The sequence below is a fragment of the Gossypium hirsutum genome, chromosome A08 (assembly GCF_007990345.1).
Source record: "Gossypium hirsutum isolate 1008001.06 chromosome A08, Gossypium_hirsutum_v2.1, whole genome shotgun sequence".
In the NCBI taxonomy this organism is placed as follows: domain Eukaryota; kingdom Viridiplantae; phylum Streptophyta; class Magnoliopsida; order Malvales; family Malvaceae; genus Gossypium; species Gossypium hirsutum.
This window is the reverse complement of record NC_053431.1, coordinates 87649245-87657110: the sequence shown is the minus strand read 5'-3', so window position 1 is coordinate 87657110 and position 7866 is coordinate 87649245. Positions and strand designations below refer to the sequence as shown.

The window sequence follows — 7866 nt, the reverse complement described above, 5'->3', positions numbered from 1 at the left end:
CTTGACAATTAAGGGTCATAGTTTTTCGGCTAATCTTATGTTATTGCCTTTGATGAATTCGATGTAATCCTTGGATTGGATTGGTTAACTTCTCATAGTGTTGTAATGGACTGTGGAAGAAAATCTATTGAGTTGAAATGTGAAGACGGGAATGTTCTTCAGGTTAAACCATATGAATCAGATGACTCACCTATAGCAATATTGTTCATGACTGCGAAAAGATATATGAGAAAAGGGTATGAGTCCTACCTTTCATTTGTGTTGAATACCCAAGAGTCTGAAGTCAAAATTAAGACAGTTTCAGTGGTATGTGAGTGATAAACCATAATTTATACATATTTTTATCCCATGCTTAGCACATTTATGGATGATTCTCCTTATATTTGGTGAATTCGATGCTCCTAATCCTTTAATTTCATGTTTTATACTTAGGTGAGCATAGGAGAGTAAAAAGAGTTAGAAACGGGCTGAAAACGAAGAAAATAGACCAACAGGGGAAATCAACACGGCCTGAACTTCCTCACACGGGTAAGCCACACGGCCGTGTCCATTTGGCAGGATCGAAGCACGACTTACACGGGTAGACAACACGCCCGGGCCTATTTAATAGCCTTAACCACGGTCTGAAGCAATCGTACACGGGTGTGTCACCCGGGCGTGTCCCTGTCGAGCCCAAGTATAGTCCTATTCAGAAAAGGCCACTTTTGAGGGCTCTTATGCATTCTTAATCCTATTTAAACACCTGAGGAGGTGCTTAGGATTACACACGGAGTAGGAGGCAAGGAATTACTCAAGGAAAGCCGATTGATCCATATCAGAAGCCGGATTCATCGTCAAGACTGAAGATCTCCCTTCAATTTACTTCAGGAGTTTTGGGTTTTCTTTATGTTTTGTTATCTTTATTCTTTTTAGATGTTTTCTTTCATAATTATGAACTAAACCCCTTAAATACCTAAGGGGAATGAAACCTAAAACAGATCTTGTTATTATTATCTGAATTGTATGATAAATATTTGACTTGTTCTTAATTATGTGTTCTTAATTCTTGTTTTAATATTCCAGGATATTGATTAGAGTTAATGCACTTATTCAGAGGAGTAAAAGTCTCTGTCTAAGAGTAAATTTGTCATAATTAAGCGGAGTTGATTGCACGCCTAGAGATAGGGTGACAAGATTTTGCTGGATTGGGGTGAAACCTAATAAGGGAGTCCATAGATCGACTTAATGAAACACTAGGGTGTTAATTTGAAAGAGATTTCAATTAATTAACTTAGGGTTAGACGTTATTAGTCTCGAGAGAGATAATAATATAACTTAGGGATTTCTACAGATCAAGTCAAATGAATAAATCGTCTAATTCAGAGTTAAATAACAAGTGAAGTCTAGGTGGATTTTTCCTTGGGTATTGTCTTAATCAATCGAGTTTTACCAAAAGCTTTTCCCCAATTTTCTCTCTGTGCACCCTTAGTTTAATTAATTAGTTTAGATAAACAAATCCCTTAATTTTTAGGCTAGATAATAAAAAGAAAGTAATTACTTGTACTATTGGTTCCTTTGGGTTCGACAATCCAGTCTTGCTAAAGCTATACTACTGTTCGATACGTACACTTGCCTTCATCGTGATAATAGTTAGTTTCAAGAGCGATTAATTATAAATTTTTAAAACCTATCACAAATATCACCTATCACAAATTTTTATTTTCTTCTGACAGGTTTTTCTAGTTTATGACCAGAAGAAACTCGTCAAGACCATTACTTTTCGATAGTGAGATCGATCGCACAGTTCGTAGAAACCGAAGAGAAATAAGGCGAAGCTTAAGATACACAGAGGAAGAGCAAGAGGAAAATATTCACACCACAACCGAGGAGATGCCTGAAAACTAGGAAAATCTGCTACCTCCTGCGATTGCTGCTAATCAGAATCCTGCTCCGCGTACTATGTATGATTATGCTAAACCTTCTTTAACAGGAACTGAATCAAGCATAGTTAGGTCTACTGTCGCTGCAAATAATTTTGAACTGAAACTTAACACAATTCAAATGATACAGTAATTTGTTCAGTTTGATGGTTTGCAGGACGAGGATCCCAACGCTCACTTGGCAAATTTTCTGGAACTTTGTGAAACTTTTAAAATTAATGGCATTTCTGATGATGCCATTCGCCTTCGGTTATTTCCTTTTTCATTGAGGAACAAAGCTAAACAGTAGTTGAACTCGTTACCACGAGGGTTAAACACTACTTAGGAAAAAATGACCAAAAAGTTCTTATTTAAAATATTTTTCACCGACTAAAACGGTTAAATTACGTAATGATATCTCTTCTTTTGTGTAGATGGATTTAGAAACACTTTACGATGCATGGGAGAGATACAAGGATCTGTTGAGAAGGTGCCGTCACCATGGGTTACCACTCTGGCTACAGGTTCAAATGTTTCACAATGGCCTGAATCCTTCGACTAGACAGATGATTGACGCAGCTACTAGTGGAACTATCAATAATAAGACACCTGAGGATGTTTATGAATTTATAAAAGAGATGTCACTGAATAATTATCAGTGGCAAGTCATGAGGACAAAGCCAACAAAAACAACCGGCGTTTTTAACATCGATTCGGTCACCATGCTCTCTAATCAGGAAGAACTTTTGAATAAAAAAATTGACAGATTTCTTGGTTCTTCACAGGTTCACCCAATAATGCAGTGTGAAGCAAGTGAAGGTGGATCAAGCAATTTAGAATACCTACCCTATGGCCACAACATGGAGAACAAGCAGTTAAATTACATGGGTAATAATCCTCGATCTCAAAATAGTCCTTATAGTAACACTTACAATGCAAGTTGGAGGAACCACCCAAATTTTTCATGGGGAGGCCAAGGAAATCAGAGACCACCACCACTTCCAGGCTTCCAACAAACACCTTATCAATAAGAGAAAAAGCCGAACCTTGAGGAGATGCTAACAAAATTCATCTCAGAGTTAGAAACTTGTTTTCAGAATACTGAGACAGCACTTAAGAATCAACAAGTGTTGATCCAAGGGCTCGAAACTCAGATAGGGCAGCTTGCTAATTGATTTCAAAAAAAGACCACCAAGAAGTCTACCTAATAATACCGAACCCAATCCAAAAGAGCATGTGAAAGTAGTTACACTAAGGAGTGGGAAAGCGTTAGTTGAATCTGAAAAGAAGCTACCATAAGAAGCTGACAGAAACAAAGGAGAGGAAGTAAAACCCTAAAACAATCCAATGCCAAAGGAATATAAACCACCAATCCCATATCCAGCAAAGTTGAAGAAAGACCACATGGATGCACAAGTCGGTAAATTTCTTGAACTTTTCAAACAAAACTTACCTTTTGTTGAAGCTATATCACAAATGCCTACATATGCCAACTTTTTAAAGGAGCTTCTAACAAAAGGAAATTTGAAGACCTATTTATAGTGGAGCTTAATGAGGAATGCTCGACCATACTCTAAAATAAACTACCAACCAAACTAAAAGATCCAAGAAGTTTTACTATTCCCTGCTTAATTGGTAGTTTGAATGTTGATAAGGCATTAGTTGATTTAGGCGCTAGCATTAATTTGATGCCATATAAAATGTTTAAACAACTTGGTCTTGGTGAACCTAAACCCACTAGGATGAGTATTCAATTAGCTGATAGATCTGTTAAATATCCTAGGGGAATTATAGAGGATGTACTTGTAAAATTCGATAAATTCATATTCCCTGTTGATTTCATTGTGCTTGACATGGATGAGGATGTTGAAGTGCCTTTAATCTTAGGTCGTCCATTTTTAGCCACTGCGAGGGCTGTTATTGATGTGGGTGATGGTAAATTGGTACTTAGAGTAGGTGACGAAGAGATTACCTTTAAAATTTATGATGCCATGAGATTTTCTAGGAAATAGGATGACTCATGTTATTTTATTGACTCTATTGATCACGCTACTAAAGATTCTTTTCAAGAAATCATTTATAAGGACACGTTGGAACTGTGTCTTGCCCAAGGAGAGGAGGGGGATGATAATTTTGAGATAGGAACTGAACTAAATCTCAATGAACCCTCCTCAAGACCAGCAGAATATGAGGGTATTAAGGTAAACAATGAACCTAAGCAAAAATCATCTATTGAAAAACCTCCCAAACTGGAACTTAAACAATTGTCGAATCACTTGGAATAAGCATTCCTTGGAAATAACTTTACATTACCGGTAATTATTGTGTCTAACTTGCAACCCAAAGAGAAAGAGGAATTACTCCAAGTCTTAAGAGAGAATAACAGGGCCATAGCTTGGAAAATTTCTGACATCAAAGGGATCAGCCCTTCTTTTTGCACCCACAAAATTCTAATGGAAGATGAATATAAGCCATGCGTGCAAGCCCAAAGACAACTGAACCCCAACATGAAGGAAGTTGTTAAAGCTGAGGTAATTAAACTCCTAGATGCTGGAATTATTTATCCTATTTCTGACAGTTCTTGGGTAAGTCCAGTGCAGGTTGTTCCTAAGAAAGGAGGCATGACTGTGGTAGCCAGTGAGAAAAATGAATTAATCCCAACAAAGACAATCACAGGTTGGAGAGTTTGCATTGATTATAGGAAGCTAGATGATGCCATGAGAAAAGATCACTTCCCCCTTCCATTCATTAACCAAATGTTGGAAAGATTGTCGGGGCACATGTACTACTGCTTTTTAGACGGACTCTCTGGTTATTTCCAAATCCCAATAGCTCTTGAAGATTAATAAAAGAAGACATTTACATGTCCATACAGTACGTTTGCTTATCATAGAATGCCTTTTGGATTATGTAATGCTCCTGCTACTTTTCAGCGCTGCATGATGGCCATTTTTGACGAACTCGTAAAAGACATCATAGAGGTATTTAAGGATGATTTCTTGGTTTTCGGTAACTCTTTCCATCTTTGCCTTAAAAATTTAAAATAAGTGTTAATAAGATGTGAGGAAACAAACCTTGTGCTTAGCTGGGAAAAATGTCACTTTATGGTTCAAGAAGGTATTGTGTTAGGACATAAAATTTCTAGTAGAGGGATTGAGGTTGATAAATCTAAAACTGAAACCATTGAAAATCTACCTCCCCCTAATTCGGTTAAGGCTATTAGAAGCTTTTTAAGACATGCTAGGTTTTATAGAAGATTTATTAAAAACTTTTTTAAAATAGCTAAGCCTTTGACTAAATTACTAGAAAAAGATGTGCCTTTTAATTTCGATTAGGAGTGTTTAGAAGCATTTAATACTTTAAAGGATAAACTGACTAAAGCTCCAATTATAATTGCACCTGATTGGAATTCCCCTTTTGAACTAATGTGCGATGCGAGTGATTTTGCAATAGGTGTGTTTTGGGACAGTGAAGAGATAAACATTTTCAACCTATCTATTATGCTAGCAGAACTTTGACAGCCGCACAAGAAAACTACACCACCACGGAGAAAGAGCTGCTAGCTGTGGTTTTTGCATTCGATAAATTTAGGCCATATTTAATATTGTCTAAAGTTGTCGTTTATACTAACCATTCCGCTCTTTGCTACCTTTTGACTAAAACTGATGCAAAACCTCGACTCATTCGATGGATCTTATTATTTTAGGACTTTGACTTGGAGATTAAGGATAAGAAATGAGCGAAAAATCTTACGGTTGACCATCTTTCTAGGCTTGAAAACTCAAGTACTAAAGAGCCAGATGATGTTGAAATAAATGATTCATTCCCTGAAGAACATTGTTTTGCTATATCTGATTCTGAGGTACCTTGGTTTGCAGATATTGCAAATTTTTGTAGTCGCTAACATTTTCCCAAAAGCGTTGATATATCAGCAAAAGAAGCGATTCTTCACTGATGTGAAAAACTACTTTTGGGAAGACCCTTTTCTTTTCTGTATATATGCAGATCAAATCATTAGGAGATGCATTACAAGGACAGAAGCATTGAAAATCTTAGAACATTACCAGTCAGGACCGAATGGAGGACATTACGGTGGAAATAAGACCGCACATAAAGTCCTCGAATCAGGTTTTTATTGGCTTACTCTATTCAAAGATGCCAACAGGTATGTTAATTCTTGTGAAAAATGTCAAAGGACAGGTAATATATCCAAACGTGATGAAATGCCTCAGACATATATGCTCTCATGTGAAATATTTGACGTTTGGGGTATCGACTTCATGGGTCCATTCCCCAGCTCATTCGAGAATAAATATATATTAGTAACCATTGATTATACGTCTAAATGGGTAGAAGCCCAAGCTTTACCTACTAATGATGCTAGAGTGGTAGTATGATTCCTTAAGAAACTCTTCTCTCAATTTGGAACCCCTAGAGCAATTATCAGTGATAAAGGTACTCATTTTTGTAATGCCCAATTTGATAATACCCTTAAGAAATACGCAGTTCACCACAGAACAGCTACCCCTTATCATCCTCAAACTAGTGGACAAGTCGAAGTAGCAAACTGAGAGCTCAAACATATTCTAAAAAATATAGTAGAGTCGAATAGGAAGGGCTGGCCGATGAAAGTGGATGATGCTCTATGGGCTTATAGAACTGCTTTTAAGACCCCCATAGGAACATCCCCTTATAGACTTGTTTACGGAAAAAGTTATCATCTACCATTTGAGTTAGAACACAAGGCATTTTGGGCTATAAAATTTCTAAATCTTGACCCAAAACTTGCAGGTGAAAACAGGTTGATGCAGTTGAACGAGTTAGATGAGTGGCGAGCCAATGTAAATGAAAATTTGTGCCTATACAAGGAAGCAACGAAGCACCGCCTCGACGCCCATTTGAAGCAACGAAGGCAATTTGAAGTTGGAGATCTTATCCTGTTATACAACTCGAGGCTCAAATTGTTTCTTGGAAAGCTTAAATCACAATGGTCAGGTCCTTTCATAGTTCAAACTGTGTTTCCATATAGAGGTAAGTCATCCATCACAAGGCACTTTTAAGGTAAATGGACATCGTCTCAAAATTTATAATGGTGAGAATTTCAAAGACGATAAAGAAGAGCTACGACTCTACAAAGTTACCTAAATATTCCCACAAGGTAGAGTCGAGCTTAGCCTATAAATAAGCGCTTCTCGGGAGGCAACATGAGCACTAATTGTGTTAACTTCTTCAAATTTTAGTTTCTGACATTTAGTTCACTAACTGAAGGATTTCTAGAACCACACAGCCAGGAACACGGGCGTGCCGTAGGCCGTGCACATACCACGGGAGGCAACACGGCCGTGCGATACAGCCATGTAAAAATAGAGCAAAAATGTTTCCCCAACATGGAATCTGATAAGTTGCCACAGTCGTGCGACATGATCGTGGACAATCCAGCCAAATTAACACGGGATTGCCACACGGCCATGCCCACTGACCGTGGTCGAGCCTGTTAAAATAACACGAGTGTTCGCCTGCATACACGGGCGTGAGAGAAGCAAACAAAGAATGACATGGTCGTGCAACATGGCCATGTGCACCAATGTGCCCAATTTCGAAAATCATGAAATGCACGGGCTAAAATAAAGGCACACGGGCGTGCCCCACGGCCGTGTGCCCCAATTTCTTTATAACCACCTATTATTTATTTTTATCTTTATTTATATTTTGAAATTAATTTTTATTTCCCTTTAATACTATTTTATCTTGAGATTTTATAATTTTTATTTGGCTATTTCTTTATGAATAATTATGCTTCTTTATATTTCCTAAAAGAAGTTCCTGATTCTATCATAGTTATAAAGAGCTCCAAAGCTCACTATTACTTAGGAACTTGCAACTCCACTGGAAAAGGTTCTCCACGACTACCATGTCCTACCCGACTACCACAATAACCTCTTCGCTGGACACTATGGATGTGGAACCC

General features: G+C 37.6%; 1 non-coding gene across 1 annotated transcript; it reads right to left on the bottom strand.

The window, feature by feature from the left end:
- Positions 1-2299: 2299 nt before the first annotated feature.
- LOC121205321 (small nucleolar RNA R71) lies at positions 2300-2406 on the bottom strand. Its single transcript, XR_005900404.1, has one exon. It is a non-coding gene; the product is annotated as a small nucleolar RNA R71 (small nucleolar RNA).
- Between the last annotated feature and the right edge of the window lie 5460 nt (positions 2407-7866).